Below are 20,324 nucleotides of genomic sequence, written 5' to 3' on the forward strand. Positions count from 1 at the left end.
TCACGCTGTATGAAGGACCGTACAACTTCATGCTGTATTAAGAACCGTATAACTAAACGCTATATGTAGGACCGTACAACTAAACGCTGTATGAAGGACCGTACAACTAAACGCTGTATGAAGGACCGTACAACTAAACGCTGTATGAAGGACCAAACAACTCCATGCTGTATGAAGGACCATACAACTTCACGCTGTATGAAGGACCGTACAACTTCACGTTGTATGAAGGACCGTACAACTAAATACTGTATGAAGGACCGTACAACTAAACGCTGTATGAAGGACCGTACAACTTCATGCTGTTTGAAGGACCATACAACTTCATGCTGTATGAAGGACCATACTTAGCCGTATGAAGGATCATACAACTTTATGCTGTATGAAAGACCGTACAACTAAATACTGTATGCAGGACTGTACAACTAAACGCTGTATGCAGGACCGTACAACTAAACGCTTTATGAAGGACCGTACAATTTCAAGCTGTATGAATGACCATAAAACTTCACGCTGTAAGAAGGACCATACAAGATCACGCTGTATGAAGGACGTACAACTTAATACTGTATGCAGAACCGTACAACTTAACGCTGTATGAAGGACCGTATAACTAAACGCTGTATGAAGGACCGTACAACTAAACTCTGTATGAAGGACCGTACAACTAAACAGTGTATGCAGGGCCGTACAACTAAATACTGTATGCAGAACCGTATAACTTAACGCTGTATGAAGGACCGTATAACTAAACGCTGTATGAAGGACCGTACAACTTAATACTGTATGCAGAACCGTACAACTTAACGCTGTATGAAGGACCGTATAACTAAACGCTGTATGAAGGACCGTATAACTAAACAGTGTATGCAGGACCGTACAACTTAACACTGTATGCAGAACCGTACAACTTAACGCTGTATGAAGGACCGTATAACTAAACTCTGTATGAAGGACCGTATAACTAAACAGTGTATGCAGGGCCGTACAACTTAATACTGTATGCAGAACCGTACAACTTAACGCTGTATGAAGGACCGTATAACTAAACGCTGTATGAAGGACCGTACAACTAAACTCTGTATGAAGTACCGTACAACTAAACGGTGTATGCAGGGCCGTACAACTAAATACTGTATGCAGGACCGTATAACTTAACGCTGTATACAGGACCTAACAATTTCATGCTGTATGAAGGACCATACAACTTCAAGTTGTATGAAGGACCATACAACTTCACGCTGTATGAAGGACCGAACAACTAAACGCTGTATGCAGGGCTGTACAACTAAATACTATATGAAGGACCGTACAACTAAATGCAGTATGAAGGACCGTTTAACTAAATTCTGTATGAAGAACCGTACAACTAAACGCTGTATGAAGGACCATACACCTAAACTCTGTATGAAAGACCATACAACTTCATGCTGTATAAAGGACTGTACAACCAAACTCTGAATGAAAAACCATACAATCAGACGCTGTATGAAGGACCATACATTTTTACGCTGTATAAAGGACCATACAACTTCACGCTGTATGAATGGCCGAACGATTTAATGTAATATGAAGGACTATACAACTGAACTCAACCGCACAACTTACTCACGTACAACTAAACGCTTTATGAAGGACCGCACAACTTACTCACGTACAACTAAACGCTTTATGCAGGACCGCACAACTTACTCACGTACAACTAAACGCTTTATGAAGGACCGCACAGCTTACTCACGTACAACTTAACGCTTTATGAAGAACTGCACAACTTACTTACGTACAACTAAATGCTTTATGAAGGACCGCACAACTTACTCAGTTAGTTCGTCTTTAAATAGCATGTCGATTCTTGTAAATGGAAAACTACTTATGTCGTTGTTGCCGTGGTAAGGAGGTGTTAGCAATGTTGTTTTACTTATTGCTGTCAGCGAACGATCTCCATCAAACCGTGACTGCTCTTTTAATTATGTGTTTTTTCGAAGAATCACTACCTCTGAATTAATCGCCGTCGATCAGATAAATTCGTGACGAGCAGTACGACTTCATATTAGACAATACCTTTATAAAGTGTCTCCTGGGACCCACTTTTAAATCTAGGTGTCAACAAATTGTAGCTGTATGTGTTACGAGGACATGTTTAATTAGTGACGTGATAATTTGATAATTGTAGGCCGTTCGATGCATTAGTTAGGTAGAGTAAAAGGCAATTGATTGCTGGTTGCAATGTAGCATGCTAGACAAAAGCTGTCACAAAAGTCCGTGACAAATGCTATAACTCAGGGACAAAATGGCGAAGTGGAATCAGATGTTTTAATTTGGAGTGAAAAAAAACCGACTTAAAACGTATAGTAGGGATATTTAAAGCTTGAGCTAACGGTAATATTTTAGAAATATACAGTTTGAAACATTCAAAAGTATGTATGCTCTCTCACCAGAATATGTTCAAAACTTGTAGCTTTTAAGACATGTAATTTCATTCTCAGATATGAAAACTGTGTAGATGTGTAGATGTGCCATCAGGAAGAACAACTAAATATGCTAAATATGAGAGAACTCTTTCCGCTTTGAGGCCAGTCGGGAATGGAACAGCCCCCCAATGGAAATAAGGTACTCTAAAAACTAGTGATGAAACGATAATCGAGTACAATCGATAAATCGTCGTTAACAATGCTATGTCGGCGACATGCAATCGATAGTGGTTGTTCAAAATCGATGTCGCTAATTACTTATCTTTCAATACAAAACACTTAACTGATTTGTATCGAACAGCTTGCAAGCACCCTCTGAAAGTTTGCGTAAGGAATATAAACGAGACCGACTTGTAAATTTGCATGTCATTTGAATAATAAATCTACCACCATCAATTAATAAAGGCCGAACACATAACGCCTATCATTCCGACAGTAAATCAGTAATACAGCACCAGGCATGATCCGCTGTTCCGTGATGATTTAAATGATTGATGGGACGCTGTTCTGTTCACGCTTTCTTTGAGACTCGGCACCAGTGAGGGTACTGAAAGGATTTGTCTTCGTTAACAAATCGTCGAAATTGCAGATTAATTTATTCCATTGTTTTATTTCGATGTAATTCTTCTCCGGTTTTATTTTAAATTGTCTGATTGTTCTGATTTAAGCAATGATTTGTATGCACAACTTCAACCAAGCCTCATAACGTGTTCTTTGAGCACAGTGCACGCTTAAACTTGCATTCACATCCTGTATGGTAAATATATTACGCTACTGATTTAGTTCAACCGACTCTCAAGACAGAAGGTGGAAATTTAAAACCTACCCTTTCTTTATATCTTTCTTAGAACTTAGTAGGTTACACATGCTATGAATATCTGGACACAGGCACACAGTAATTATAGCTGATTGAAATATCATGTTGTCTGCAATAAAATAAAAGCTTCAAGAAGATGTTATCAGAAATCCATTTATTTTGTTTTCTGAGCCATCTTAGCGACCTGAGTATATCTTACTTTTATACTTTTATTATGAGGCCATTTAGTTGTTTTACACATATGGTCATTTCGCTCAATGTAAGAATTACACGGCTAAAATATAATGTTAGAGTATTTCTGACTTATGCTAGCAAGGGTTATCATAAATGTGAATTATGCTAGCAGGGTTGATCAGAAATGTGAATTATGCTAGCATGTATGATCAGAAATGTGAATTATGTAAACAGGGATGATCAGAAATATTTATTATGCTAGCAGGGATGATCAGAAATGTGAATTATGCTAACAAGGACGGTCATAAATGTGAATTATGCTAGCAGGGATGATCAGAAATATGAATTATGCTAACAAGGACGGTCATAAATGTGAATTATGCTAGCAGGGATGATCATAAATGTGAATTATGCTAGCAGAATAATCAGACAGTCCGAAAGTTGCATAATGCATATTCCATGTAATACGTCTTTTACATAGTGTCCTGATTTTTGAAAATACCTTTGGCCTATGAAATGCAGGTAGACAGAATAAAAACACAGGTGGTGCTTGATATTAGTCAATTTTTATAATTCCTCATTAAGATTTGTTTAGATAAAAAAGAGTTGTAATTGTATTAACTTGCAACGTTGGGGATATGAGGCGCACGAATACAAGAAACATTTAACTGACATTCCAAGGGGCTAATTCAAATTTTCTTCTTCTGGAACTGCCATCTATGTAATTTCTAGGAAATAACTAATGCCACTAGATGTGTTATATATAGGGGATAGCATGATAGAAGATAAGGTCAACATAAAGAGCACATCTACGAAAGTACATATAAACAAACTAAATATTTAATGCAGACGAGTGTTCTTTAAAATCGTAGCACGTACAAAAACTGCAGCTCTAAAATTTCCCGTACACAAAATGTTTGTGATAACATACATATCAATCACAAACATGGCGTCGACATATACATAAGTAGTCATTTTTAGTGTGTTTTTTCTGTTTTGTGTCATGGCTAAGGTCTAAGGTAAAATACTTCCAGAGATAATTCTTTGGTAGGTGAATACATGTCAAATTAAAAAACACAACAACAATGCCATTGAAAAAATGTTTGAAGGTACCTTCATGGAAATAATGTTTCGGCAATTAGTATGGAAATGTTTTTAGACCATCTGATTTTATCCCGTACAAATGACATTTATATATAATTATAAGAAAGTATGGTGTGCTTATCATGTTTGCAACCGTACGATTGCCTTATTTCATAGTTTTTCAACGTTTAACAATACAACATTGAAAACATGAAGTGGACATTGGATGTCCACTAAGCACTTCCATAGTTGCTATATTTAAAACTTAAAAAAATGATTTTCTAAATCATAATAACCCCTTAAATTCAAAAAAACAAGCCAATTAATAGCTTTGACATATATGCATTCACCGATAACTAAGATGTATCCAAAGCTGTGACAAATGTGTTCGGGAAAACACAGTTCTCGACCAACACCGCCATACATAGTACCAACAGTACCAGGTGTCCTATACTTATATTTTCAGTGTCTGTCCATGGGTGTATCTATTTATCGATCCATGTTTCATTAGTTATTTAGAATATAATTTTACTAAATTAGTCATTGACAACATGCGCCTGGTTTATTTGTTTACTTCATCTTATGCTAGCTGTCAGGTTCAATTCCCGATCGTGTCATACGGACACTTTTTCAAAATATGGTACCAGTATCTCACTTGCCTGGTGCTCAGCAGCGGACGGTAGCTCTGAGAAATTTTAGTACTAAGTTCTGGGTAATCCAAAGAAAGTTCTCTTTTTTGTCTGCTTTACATTGGGCATGCTAAAGAATCTAGGGGTATAAATTTAAAAGAGCTACGGAATCGCACACGGATCTCGCTGTAAGTCCTTCTGTTTATATAACATTTCTGGTATCTAGATGTTGGTTGGAAATTGCGGTCACTTCTAAAGTTATATGTGCGGTGGTGTCACTGCGGGTTCTAACCATAACAAACAACTCGAGTTGTCTCATTGTTACAAAACGATCATCGTTCCATTTGTACTTCGATTGTTTAATTAATTCATTAACCACAAACGATGATTGATCTAAATAAATTACATATCTTATATTTCTTGTTTTTATTGTTTTTTGTTATGGCCTTATGACCTTGCCCTTATAGATGGTGTCTATCCAAAATCCATTTGTAACACCACATAACCTACAAGAATGCCCTGATAACAATAAGGTAATTAGTGTGTTTTTTATTACAAATGGAGGAATACGTGTGACTTGCTGTTGTGCTATAAGTTGTTTTGTTTTCACCTACGCCAGACAAGACAGCAAGGAGAATAATATTTTACGGTGCTTCATTTACAAGTACAATTCGCTCCACAATTTATGAGACAATCTTGACGAAATTACGCAATTTGTAAACTGATAAGGACACATTGAACGTGGTAAATGGTCCATAGAATAAATGTTAGAAAATAATAAGATGCCAATAAAAGATAAAAGAAAGAATAAATTGGGAAAGCATTAAGTAATGAGTTCTTAGTCTGGCTATAAATATACGGCTTCCGACATCAAGCCTATTTGACAACGTTTGGATGTTTCTATATAAGCTCAATTAGTAACACAGTAAGTTCGCATATGGCCGTCCCAAGCAGTCATCACGCTGGCTCGAAATAGCATCACTTCACTTGCGTTATATGTATGTTGTTAATTTAACATTTGCTTATAATGCACGCTAGTGAGACTCGATTTATTTAAAATATTTATTATTCTATTTGTGCATGTTATCATATTAAATTTGCTCCGGTAATGAGTACTCTGGTAAAAAAGTGTAGGCTGCTAATGTGATTTATTGAAGTGTGCGTAAAAAAGGCGTTTTGTATAATTAACATTCAATACAAATAAAATATTTTATTCATATTTTGTATGCTCTATATATGTAAGTCACAGTATATACTTGTATGTCAATACTTATTATTTCAAGAAGGCTTCTAAATATAAAGCCTTTTATCGAAAAGTACTGATTCTAATACCATGGCAATTTCATCTAAACTTTGGTCCGGTATTTCTAGAGCTTTCTTAAGCTTTCTTAAGAATGGTCTAGAATTATATGGAAATTTACCAAAGTGTTGTTTTTCAATAATTCATTGCCCACCTAATATTTTAATTGTCTTAATTCATGTAGAGATTATCTACCGATTAAAGGCAAACATATAAAATCCAAGGAAAGTTTGTATTATAGTTCTTAAATTATGCTCTTCTGCTGTTTTTGTTCTGTGTGAATCAATGCGATGCATATCCTGAAATAATAGTGAGTTTGAGAAACCTTTAGAGTTTTCGATAAATGGTAAGCGGGGGACAACTTCAAATAGAGGCCAACATTGAGAATTCTTTGTGTATGGCAAATATCTTTACAAAGAAAACAAAAATAATCAACGAGTAGAAGTCCTGGTGCACGGGAGACATCTTCACATTGAGGAAATATTCAACGTGTAGAACTCCTGGTGTACGAAAGACATCTTCGCATAGAGGAAATATTCAACGTGTAGAAGTCCTGGTGTACGGGAGACATCTTCGCATAGTGGAAATATTCAACGTGTAGAAGTCCTGGTGTACGGGAGACATCTTCGCATAGTGGAAATATTCAACGTGTAGAAGTCCTGGTGTACGGGAGACATCTTCGCGTAGTGGAAATATTCAACGTGTAGAAGTCCTGGTGTACGGAAGACATCTTCACACAGAGGAAATAATCAACGTGTAGAAGTCCTGGTGTACTGGAGACATCTTCGCATAGTGGAAATATTCAACGTGTAGAAGTCCTGGTGTACGGGAGACATCTTCGCGTAGTGGAAATATTCAACGTGTAGAAGTCCTTGTGTACGGAAGACATCTTCACACAGAGGATATAATCAACGTGTAGAAGTCCTGGTGTACGGGAGACATCTTCGCATAGTGGAAATATTCAACGTGTAGAAGTCCTGGTGTACGGAAGACATCTTCGCGTAGTGGAAATATTCAACGTGTAGAAGTTCTGGTGTACGGAAGACATCTTCACACAGAGGAAATAATCAACGTGTAGAAGTCCTGGTGTACGGAAGATATCTTCGCACAGAGGAAATATTCAACGTGTAGAAGTCCTGGTGTACGGAAGACATCTTCGCACAGAGGAAATATTCAACATGTAGAAGTCCTGGTGTACGGAAGACATCTTCGCACAGAGGAAATATTCAACGTGTAGAAGTCCTGGTGTACGGAAGACATCTTTACACAGAGGAAATATTCAACGTTGAGAAGTCCTGGTATACGGGAGACATCTTCGTATAGTGAAAATATTCAACGTGTAGAAGTCCTGGTGTACGGGAGACATCTTCACACAGAGGAAATATTCAACGTTTAGAAGTCCTTGTATACGGGAGACATCTTCACACAGAGGAAATATTCAACGTGTAGAAGCCCTGGTGTATGGGAGACATCTTCACACAGAAGAAATATTCAACGTGTAGAAGTCCTTGTGTACGGGAGACATCTTCACACAGAGGAAATATTCAACGTGTAGAAGTCCTGGTGTACGGGAAACGTCTTCACAGAGATGAAATAATCAACGTGTAGAAGTCCTGGTGTACGGAAGATATCTTCGCACAGAGGAAATATTCAACGTGTAGAAGTCCTGGTGTACGGAAGACATCTTCGCACAGAGGAAATATTCAACATGTAGAAGTCCTGGTGTACGGAAGACATCTTCGCACAGAGGAAATATTCAACGTGTAGAAGTCCTGGTGTACGGAAGACATCTTTACACAGAGGAAATATTCAACGTTGAGAAGTCCTGGTATACGGGAGACATCTTCGTATAGTGAAAATATTCAACGTGTAGAAGTCCTGGTGTACGGGAGACATCTTCACACAGAGGAAATATTCAACGTTTAGAAGTCCTTGTATACGGGAGACATCTTCACACAGAGGAAATATTCAACGTGTAGAAGTCCTGGTGTATGGGAGACATCTTCACACAGAAGAAATATTCAACGTGTAGAAGTCCTTGTGTACGGGAGACATCTTCACACAGAGGAAATATTCAACGTGTAGAAGTCCTGGTGTACGGGAAACGTCTTCACAGAGATGAAATATTCAACGTGTAGAAGTCCTGATGTACGGTAGAGATCTTCACATAGAGGAAATATTCAACGTGTAGAAGTCCTGGTGTACGGAAGACATTTTCACATAGAGGAAATATTTAAAGTGTAGAAGTCTTGGCGTACGGAAGACATCTTCATACAGAGGAAATATTCAACGTGGAGAAGTCTTGGCGTATGAAAGACAACTTCACACAAAGGAAATATTCAACGTGTAGAAGTCTTGGCGTATGAAAGACAACTTCACACAAAGGAAATATTCAACGTGTAGAAGTCTTGGCGTACGGAAGACATCTTCACACAGAGGAAATATTCAACGTGTAGAAGTCCTGACAAACGGCGAACATCTTCATTAAGAGAAAAACTATTTAGCATGTAGAAATCCTGACAAACGGCGAACATCTTCATTAAGAGAAAAACTATTTAGCATGTAGAAATCCTGACAAACGGCGAACATCTTCATTAAGAGAAAAACTATTTAGCATGTAGAAATCCTGACAAACGGCGAACATCTTCATTAAGAGAAAAACTATTTAGCATGTAGAAGTCCTGCTAAAGGGGGAACATCTTCACAAGTTGTAATATTTTTGAAACAACAATCTACCCTTAACCTTAGTTTTGTCTTTTGACGTCGATCAAAGTCATATCTGGACACAGAAAGGTTCAATCTTAAGTAAAAAAATACGATGAGGTTAAACGTGTGTTGTTCAGGTGGGTGGTATAGAAAATCATAAAAATGATCCACAGTCCAGAGTGTTCGAGTTAGTGTGCTTCCCTCAATAGGAAGCAACCAAATAAAATAACTCCTCAGGGCAATGGTTATAAGGGGATAGTTTGACTGTTTTCCCTGAAAAATAGGCAGCTTTGTAGACACAGTCAACAACTCGGTGATTAATAAGAAATAGTTATACGTGACATTATCAAAGGAAGCACTAAAACGCTCTCGCGTTTTTCCATTTCAATACAATAATACGCAGCCTTCTCATGGCGTCAGTTTGCAGACTTACAATGTTTTAAAACTGATTGATACATTTCAAACGAAAATCGAACGAGAGGCAGTATAAGGTCAATGCGAAAGTTTTAATAAAGTTAGAGCACGCGGCTGTATCAGAAGACTTACACAAGATCAAGCAAGGTCAGATTGCTTTTCGTCATCCCTTTAACTTTTTAAAGTTTGTTAGAAGAACCGGTTTTGTTTTACGATTGATGCGTATATAGCTGGAATATATTAATAGTACAAATGTTTTCACTATTGTTCGATTTTGACCCTTGACCTGTACCCCTTTGGACAAGTCCACTGCTATATAACTTTATTGTTAAAGAGTGTCATTTAAGAGTTACTTTTTCAGAGTTACTTACCTTGAAGTTTATAGTTATTTATTATACTGCTTAATGCAGAGAGACTTAGACTGGCCAAATAGTGCCGTAGGTAATAGTGTTGGGGCTGTAATGTGAACAGTTACGAAACGAAATCCATTGAAGGTAGCATTTTTATAGTTATTTGTTTGGTCATTTCTTAGGTTTTCGTTATTTTGGTAAGTTGATAACAAATGTTTTTTATTCAAAACATATCTTTTATGTTTTTAATTGCTATATATTGTTCCATGCTCATCCATTTTCATAACAATGTATTTCCTAGAAAAAAAAGTATTTTTCAATCTTCGGTCACGACATCTTGGCACTAATGATTTGAACTATGCTAAAATTCAGCAAGAGCTTATCAGCATTGCAAATTATTATTTGTGTATTCTGACAAGCTAATGTGTTAAGAAACTTAGCCACCATAAATGAGGTTCATTGTTGACTTTATCTGGTTTCAGCGTTTACACCCAGAGGATGGTATCTGCTAGTTACAGGAGCTCCAAGAGGATGGTATCTGCTAGTTACAGGAAAGCTAGTTACAGGAGCTCCTAGAGGATGGTATCTGCTAGTTACAGGAGTGCTAGTAACAGGAGCTCCAAGAGGATGGTATCTGCTAGTTATAGGATCTCATATAGATTGATATCTGCTAGTTACAGGAGCTCCCAAGGGTGGTATCTACTATAGTTACAGGAGCTCCAAGATTATGGTATCTGCTAGTTACAGGATCTCATAGAGATTGAGATCTGTTAGTTACAGGAGCTCCAAGAGGATGGTATCTGCTAGTTACAGGATATCCCAGAGGATGGTATCTGCTAGTTACAGGATATCCCAGAGGATGGTATCTGCTAGTTACAGGAACTCCCAGAGGATGGTATCTGCTAATTACAGGAGCTCCTGGAGGATGATATCTGCTAATTACAGGAACTCCCAGAGGATGGTATCTGCTAGTTACAGGAGCTCCAAGAGGATGGTATCTGCTAATTACAGGAGTTCCTAGAGGATGGTATCTGCTAGTTACAGGAGCTCAAAGAGGATGGTATCTGCTAGTTGCAGGAGCTCCCAGAGAATGGTATCTGCTAGTTACAGCAGCTCCAAGAGGATCTCCCAGAGGATGTTATCTGCTAGTTCAGAGGATGGTATCTGCTAGTTCAGAGGATGGTATCTGCTAGTTACAGGAGCTCCCAGAAGATGGTTTCTGCTAGTTACATGAACTCCCAGAGGGTGGTAACTACAAGGTACATGAGCTCCCAGAGGATGGTATCTGCTAGTTACAGGAGCTCCCAGAGGATGGTATCTGCTAGTTACAGGAGCTCCAAGAGGATGGTATTTGCTAGTTACAGGAGCTCCCAGAGGATGGTATCTGCTAGTTACAGGAGCTCCAAGAGGATGGTATTTGCTAGTTACAGGAACTCCAAGAGGATCTCCCAGAGAATGGTATCTGCTAGTTCAGAGGATGGTATCTACTAGTTACAGTGGCTCCCAGAGGATGGTATCTGCTAGTTACAGGAGCACTCAAAGGGTGGTATCTGCTAGTTACAGGAGCTCCAAGGGGATGGTATCTGCTAATTACAGGAGCTCCCAGAGGATGGTATCTACAAGTTACAGGAACTCCCAGAGGATGGCATCTGCTAGTTACAGGAGCTCCCAGAGGATGGTATCTGCTAGTTACAGGAACTCCCAGAGGATGGTATCAGCTAGTTTCAGGAGCTCCCAGAGGATGGTGTCTGCTAATTACAGAAGCTGCATGAGGATGGTTTCTGCTAGTTACAGGAGCTCCAAGAGGATGGTATCTGCTAGCTAATACGCTTCCAGAGGATGGTATCTACTAGTTACAGGAGCACCCAGGGGATGGTATCTACTAGTTACAGGAGCGCCCAAAGGATGGTATCTGCTAATTACAGGAGCTGCATGAGGATGATATCTACAAGTTACAGGAGCTCCCAGAGGATGGTATCTGCTAGTTACAGGAGCTCTACGAGGATGGTATCTACTGGTTACAAGAGCTCCCAGAGGATGGCATCTGCTAGTTACAGGAGCTCCAATGGGATGGTATCTGCTAGTTACAGGAACTCCCAGAGGATGGTATCTGCTAGTTACATGAGCTCCCAGAGGATGGTATACGCTAGTTGCAGGAGTGCTAGTTACAGGAGCTCCAAGAGGATGGTATCTGCTAGTTACAGGAGTGCTAGTTACAGGAGCTCCTAGAGGATGGTATCTGCTAGTTACAGGAGTGCTAGTAACAGGAGCTCCAAGAGGATGGTATCTGCTAGTTATAGGATCTCATATAGATTGAGATCTGCTAGTTACAGGAGCTCCCAAGGGTGGTATCTACTATAGTTACAGGAGCTCCAAGATGATGGTATCTGCTAGTTACAGGATCTCATAGAGATTGAGATCTGTTAGCTACAGGAGCTCCAAGAGGATGGTATCTGCCAGATACAGGATATCCCAGAGGATGGTATCTGCTAGTTACAGGATATCCCAGAGGATGGTATCTGCTAGTTACAGGAACTCCCAGAGGATGGTATCTGCTAATTACAGGAGCTCCAGGAGGATGATATCTGCTAATTACAGGAACTCCCAGAGGATGGTATGTGCTAGTTACAGGAGCTCCAAGAGGATGGTATCTGCTAATTACAGGAGCTCCAAGAGGATGGTATCTGCTAGTTACAGGAGCTCCAAGAGTATGGTATCTGCTAGTTGCAGGAGCTCCCAGAGAATGGTATCTGCTAGTTACAGCAGCTCCAAGAGGATCTCCCAGAGGATGTTATCAGCTAGTTCAGAGGATGGTATCTGCTAGTTCAGAGGATGGTATCTGCTAGTTACAGTAGCTCCAAGAAGATGGTTTCTGCTAGTTACATGAACTCCCAGAGGGTGGCAACTACAAGGTACATGAGCTCCCAGAGGATGGTATCTGCTAGTTACAGGAGCTCCCAGAGGATGGTATCTGCTAGTTACAGGAGCTCCAAGAGGATGGTATTTGCTAGTTACAGGAGCTCCCAGAGGATGGTATCTGCTAGTTACAGGAGCTCCAAGAGGATGGTATTTGCTAGTTACAGGAACTCCAAGAGGATCTCCCAGAGAATGGTATCTGCTAGTTCAGAGGATGGTATCTACTAGTTACAGTGGCTCCCAGAGGATGGTATCTGCTAGTTACAGGAGCACTCAAAGGGTGGTATCTGCTAGTTACAGGAGCTCCAAGGGGATGGTATCTGCTAGTTACAGGAGCTCCCAGAGGATGGTATCTACAAGTTACAGGAACTCCCAGAGGATGGCATCTGCTAGTTACAGGAGCTCCAAGAGGATGGTATCTGCTAGTTACAGGAACTCCCAGAGGATGGTATCTGCTAGTTCCAGGAGCTCCCAGAGGATGGTGTCTGCTAATTACAGAAGCTGCATGAGGATGGTTTCTGCTAGTTACAGGAGCTCCAAGAGGATGGTATCTGCTAGCTAATACGCTTCCAGAGGATGGTATCTACTAGTTACAGGAGCACCCAGGGGATGGTATCTACTAGTTACAGGAGCGCCCAAAGGATGGTATCTGCTAATTACAGTAGCTGCATGAGGATGATATCTACAAGTTACAGGAGCTCCCAGAGGATGGTATCTGCTAGTTACAGGATCTCTACGAGGATGGTATCTATTGGTTACAAGAGCTCCCAGAGGATGGCATCTGCTAGTTACAGGAGCTCCAAGAGGATGGTATCTGCTAGTTACAGGAACTCCCAGAGGATGGTATCTGCTAGTTACAGGAGCCCTACGAGGATGGTATCTACTGGTTACAAGAGCTCCCAGAGGATGGCATCTGCTAGTTACAGGAACTCCCAGAGGATGGTATCTGCTAGTTACAGGAACTCCCAGAGGATGGTATCTGCTAGTTACAAGAGCTCCCAGAGGATGGTATCTGCTAATTACAGGAGCTGCATGAGGATGGTATCTGCTAGTTACGGGAGCTCCAAGAGGATGGTATCTGCTAGCTAATGCGCTCCCAGAGGATGGTATCTGCTAGTTATAAGAACTTACAGAGGATGGTATTTACTAGTTACAGGAGCACCCAGGGGATGGTATCTGCTAGTTACAGGATATCCAAGAGGATGATATCTTCTAGTTCAGAGGATGGTATCTGCTAGTTACATGAGCTCCCAGAGGATGGTATTTGCTAGTTACAGGAGCTCCCAGAGGGTTTTATTTGCCAGTTCAGAGGATGGTATCTGTTAGTTACAGGAGCTCGCAGGGGATGGCATCTGCTAGTTACATGAGCTCCAAGAGGAAGGTATCTGCTAGTTACATGAGTTCCCAGAGGATGGTATCTACTAGTTACATGAGCTCACAGAGGATTGTATCTGCTAGTTACATGAGCTCACAGAGGATGGTATCTGCTTATTCCATGAGCTTCAAGAGGTTGGTATCTGCTAGTTACAGGAGTTCCCAGTGGATGGTATCTGCTAGTTACAGGAGCTCCCAGAGGATAGTATCTGCTAGTTACAGATGCTCTAAGAGGATATCCCAGAGAATGGTATCTGCTAGTTCAGAGTATGGTATCTGCTAGTTACAGGAGCTCCTTGAGGATGGTATCGCTAGTTACAGGAGTGCTAGTAACAGGAGCTCCAAGAGGATGGTATCTGCTAGTTACAGGATCTCATATAGATTTAGATCTGCTAGTTACAGGAGCTCCCAAAAGTGGTATTTACTATAGTTACAGTAGCTCCAAGATGATGATATCTGCTAGTTACAGGATCTCATAGAGATTGAGATCTGTTAGTTACAGGAGCTCCAAGAGGATGGTATTTGCTAGTTACAGGAGATCCCAGTGGATGGTATCTGCTAGTTAAGGAGCTCCAAGAGGATGGTATCTGCTAGTTACAGGAACTCCCAGATGATGGTATCTGCTAGTTACAGGAGCTCCAAGAGGATGGTATCTGCTAGTTACAGGAGCTCCAAGAGGATGGTATCTACTAGTTGCAGGAGCTCCCAGAGGATGGTATCTGCTAGTTACAGGAGCTCCAAGAGGATCTCCCAAAGGATGGTATCTGCTAGTTCAGAGGATGGTATCTGCTAATTACAGGAGCTCCCAGAAGATGGTATATGCTAGTTACATGAACTCCCAGAGGGTGGTAACGACTATGCATATGAGCTCCCAGAGGATGGTTTCTGCTAGTTACAGGAGCTCCCAGAGTATGGTATCTGCTAGTTACAGGAGCTCCTTGAGGATGGTATCGCTAGTTACAGGAGTGCTAGTAACAGTATCTCCAAGATGATGATATCTGCTAGTTACAGGATCTCATATAGATTTAGATCTGCTAGTTACAGGAGCTCCCAAAAGTTGTATTTACTATAGTAACAGTATCTCCAAGATGATGATATCTGCTAGTTACAGGATCTCATAGAGATTGAGATCTGTTAGTTACAGGAGCTCCAAGAGGATGGTATTTGCTAGTTACAGGAGATCCCAGTGGATGGTATCTGCTAGTTAAGGAGCTCCAAGAGGATGGTATCTGCTAGTTACAGGAACTCCCAGAGGATGGTATCTGCTAGTTACAGGAGCTCCCAGAGGATGGTATCTGCTAGTTACAGTAGCTCCAAGAGGATGGTATCTACTAGTTGCAGGAGCTCCCAGAGGATGGTATCTGCTAGTTACAGGAGCTCCAAGAGGATCTCCCAAAGGATGGTATCTGCTAGTTCAGAGGATGGTATCTGCTAATTACAGGAGCTCCCAGAAGATGGTATATGCTAGTTACATGAACTCCCAGAGGGTGGTAACGACTAGGCATATGAGCTCCCAGAGGATGGTTTCTGCTAGTTACAGGAGCTCCCAGAGTATGGTATCTGCTAGTTACAGGAGCTCCTAGAGGATGGTATCTGCTAGTTACAGGAGTGCTAGTAACAGGAGCTCCAAGAGGATGGTATCTGCTAGTTATAGGATCTCATATAGATTGAGATCTGCTAGTTACAGGAGCTCCCAAGGGTGGTATCTACTATAGTTACAGGAGCTCCAAGATGATGGTATCTGCTAGTTACAGGATCTCATAGAGATTGAGATCTGTTAGTTACAGGAGCTCCAAGAGGATGGTATCTGCTAGTTACAGGATATCCCAGAGGATGGTATCTGCTAGTTACAGGATATCCCAGAGGATGGTATCTGCTAGTTACAGGAACTCCCAGAGGATGGTATCTGCCAATTACAGGAGCTCCAAGAGGATGATATCTGCTAATTACAGGAACTCCCAGAGGATGGTATCTGCTAGTTACAGGAGCTCCAAGAGGATGGTATCTGCTAGTTACAGGAGCTCCAAGAGGATGGTATCTACTAGATTCAGGAGCTCCCAGAGGATGGTATCTGCTAGTTACAGGAGCTCCAAGAGGATCTCCCAGAGGATGGTATCTGCTAGTTCAGAGGATGGTATCTGCTAATTACAGGAGCTCCCAGAAGATGGTACATGCTAGTTACATGAACTCCCAGAGGGTGGTAACGACTATGCATATGAGCTCCCAGAGGATGGTTTCTGCTAGTTACAGGAGCTCCCAGAGTATGGTATCTGCTAGTTACAGGAGCTCCTTGAGGATGGTATCGCTAGTTACAGGAGTGCTAGTAACAGGAGCTCCAAGAGGATGATATCTGCTAGTTACAGGATCTCATATAGATTTAGATCTGCTAGTTACAGGAGCTCCCAAAAGTTGTATTTACTATAGTAACAATATCTCCAAGATGATGATATCTGCTAGTTACAGGATCTCATAGAGATTGAGATCTGTTAGTTACAGGAGCTCCAAGAGGATGGTATTTGCTAGTTACAGGAGATCCCAGTGGATGGTATCTGCTAGTTAAGGAGCTCCAAGAGGATGGTATCTGCTAGTTACAGGAACTCCCAGAGGATGGTATCTGCTAGTTACAGGAGCTCCCAGAGGATGGTAACTGCTAGTTACAGTAGCTCCAAGAGGATGGTATCTACTAGTTGCAGGAGCTCCCAGAGGATGGTATCTGCTAGTTACAGGAGCTCCAAGAGGATCTCCCAAAGGATGGTATCTGCTAGTTCAGAGGATGGTATCTGCTAATTACAGGAAATCCCAGAAGATGGTACATGCTAGTTACATGAACTCCCAGAGGGTGGTAACGACTAGGCATATGAGCTCCCAGAGGATGGTTTCTGCTAGTTACAGGAGCTCCCAGAGTATGGTATCTGCTAGTTACAGGAGCTCCAAGAGGATGGTATCTGCTAGTTATAGGATCTCATATAGATTGAGATCTGCTAGTTACAGGAGCTCCCAAGGCTGGTATCTACTATAGTTACAGGAGCTCCAAGATGATGGTATCTGCTAGTTACAGGATCTCATAGAGATTGAGATCTGTTAGTTACAAGAGCTCCAAGAGGATGGTATCTGCTAGTTACAGGATATCCCAGAGGATGGTATCTGCTAGTTACAGGATATCCCAGAGGATGGTATCTGCTAGTTACAGGAACTCCCAGAGGATGGTATCTGCCAATTACAGGAGCTCCAAGAGGATGATATCTGCTAATTACAGGAACTCCCAGAGGATGGTATCTGCTAGTTACAGGAGCTCCAAGAGGATGGTATCTGCTAATTACAGGAGCTCCAAGAGGATGGTATCTGCTAGTTATAGGAGCTCCAAGAGGATGGTATCTGCTAGTTGCAGGAGCTCCCAGAGAATGGTATCTGCTAGTTACAGCAGCTCCAAGAGGATCTCCCAGAGGATGTTATCTGCTAGTTCAGAGGATGGTATCTGCTAGTTCAGAGGATGGTATCTGTTAGTTACAGGAGCTCCCAGAAGATGGTTTCTGCTAGTTACATGAACTCCCAGAGGGTGGTAACTACAAGGTACATGAGCTCCCAGAGGATGGTATCTGCTAGTTACAGGAGCTCCCAGAGGATGGTATCTGCTAGTTACAGGAGCTCCAAGAGGATGGTATTTGCTAGTTACAGGAGCTCCCAGAGGATGGTATCTGCTAGTTACAGGAGCTCCAAGAGGATGGTATTTGCTAGTTACAGGAACTCCAAGAGGATCTCCCAGAGAATGGTATCTGCTAGTTCAAAGGATGGTATCTACTAGTTACAGTGGCTCCCAGAGGATGGTATCTGCTAGTTACAGGAGCACTCAAAGGGTGGTATCTGCTAGTTACAGGAGCTCCAAGGGGATGGTATCTGCTAGTTACATGAGCTCCCAGAGGATGGTATCTACAAGTTACAGGAACTCCCAGAGGATGGCATCTGCTAGTCACAGGAACTCCAAGAGGATGGTATCTGCTAATTACAGGAAATCCCAGAAGATGGTACATGCTAGTTACATGAACTCCCAGAGGGTGGTGTCTGCTAATTACAGAAGCTGCATGAGGATGGTTTCTGCTAGTTACAGGAGCTCCAAGAGGATGGTATCTGCTAGCTAATACGCTTCCAGAGGATGGTATCTACTTGTTACAGGAGCACCCAGGGGATGGTATCTACTAGTTACAGGAGCGCCCAAAAGATGGTATCTGCTAATTACAGGAGCTGCATGAGGATGATATTTACAAGTTACAGGAGCTCCCAGAGGATGGTATCTGCTAGTTACAGGATCTCTACGAGGATGGTATCTATTGGTTACAAGAGCTCCCAGAGGATGGCATCTGCTAGTTACAGGAGCTCCAAGAGAATGGTATCTGCTAGTTACAGGAACTCCCAGAGGATGGTATCTGCTAGTTACAGGAGCTCTACGAGGATGGTATCTACTGGTTACAAGAGCTCCCAGAGGATGGCATCTGCTAGTTACAGGAGCTCCAAGAGGATGGTATCTGCTAGTTACAGGAACTCACAGAGGATGGTAACTGCTAGTTACAGGAGCTCCCAGAGGATGGTATATGCTAATTACAGGAGCTGCATGAGGATGGTATCTGCTAGTTACTGGAGCTCCAAGAGGATGGTATCTGCTAGCTAATGCGCTCCCAGAGGATGGTATCTGCTAGTTATAAGAACTTACAGAGGATGGTATTTACTAGTTACAGGAGCACCCAGGGATGGTATCTGCTAGTTACAGGATATCCAAGAGGATGTTATCTGCTAGTTACAGGAGCTCCCAGAGGATGGCATCTGCTAGTTACAGGAGCTCCAAGAGGATGGTATCTGCTAGTTACAGGAACTCCCAGAGGATGGTATCTGCTAGTTACAGGAGCTCTACGAGGATGGTATCTACTGGTTACAAGAGCTCCCAGAGGATGGCATCTGCTAGTTACAGGAGCTCCAAGAGGATGGTATCTGCTAGTTACAGGAACTCCCAGAGGATGGTAACTGCTAGTTACAGGAGCTCCCAGAGGATGGTATATGCTAATTACAGGAGCTGCATGAGGATGGTATCTGCTAGTTACTGGAGCTCCAAGAGGATGGTATCTGCTAGCTAATGCGCTCCCAGAGGATGGTATCTGCTAGTTATAAGAACTTACAGAGGATGGTATTTACTAGTTACAGGAGCACCCAGGGGATGGTATCTGCTAGTTACAGGATATCCAAGAGGATGTTATCTTCTAGTTCAGAGGATGGTATCTGCTAGTTACATGAGCTCCCAGAGGATGGTATTTGCTAGTTACAGGAGCTCCCAGAGGGTTTTATCTGCCAGTTCAGAGGATGGTATCTGTTAGTTACCGGAGCTCGCAGGGGATGGTATCTGCTAGTTACATGAGCTCCAAGAGGAAGGTATCTGCTAGTTACAGGATCTCCCAGAGGATGGTATCTGCTAGTTTAGAGGATGGTATCTGCTAGTTACAGGTTCTCCCAGAGGATGATATCTGCTAGTTCAGAGGATGGTATCTGCTAGTCAAAGGAGCTCCCAGAGGATGGTATCTGCTAGTTACATGAGCTCCCAGAGTATGGTATCTGCTAGTTACATGAGTTCCCAGAGGATGGTATCTACTAGTTACATGAGCTCACAGAGGATGGTATCTGCTAGTTACATGAGCTCACAGAGGATGGTATCTGCTAATTCCATGAGCTTCAAGAGGTTGGTATCTGCTAGTTACAGGAGTTCCCAGTGGATGGTATCTGCTAGTTACAGGAGCTCCCAGAGGATAGTATCTGCTAGTTACAGGAGCTCCAAGAGGATATCCCAGAGAATGGTATCTGCTAGTTCAGAGTATGGTATCTGCTAGTTACAGGAGCTCCTTGAGGATGGTATCGCTAGTTACAGGAGTGCTAGTAACAGGATCTACAAGAGGATGGTATCTGCTAGTTACAGGATCTCATATAGATTTAGATCTGCTAGTTACAGGAGCTCCCAAAAGTGGTATTTACTATAGTTACAGTAGCTCCAAGATGATGATATCTGCTAGTTACAGGATCTCATAGAGATTGAGATCTGTTAGTTACAGGAGC

The sequence above is a fragment of the Mya arenaria genome, chromosome 12, assembly GCF_026914265.1.
Source record: "Mya arenaria isolate MELC-2E11 chromosome 12, ASM2691426v1".
Classification (NCBI taxonomy): domain Eukaryota; kingdom Metazoa; phylum Mollusca; class Bivalvia; order Myida; family Myidae; genus Mya; species Mya arenaria.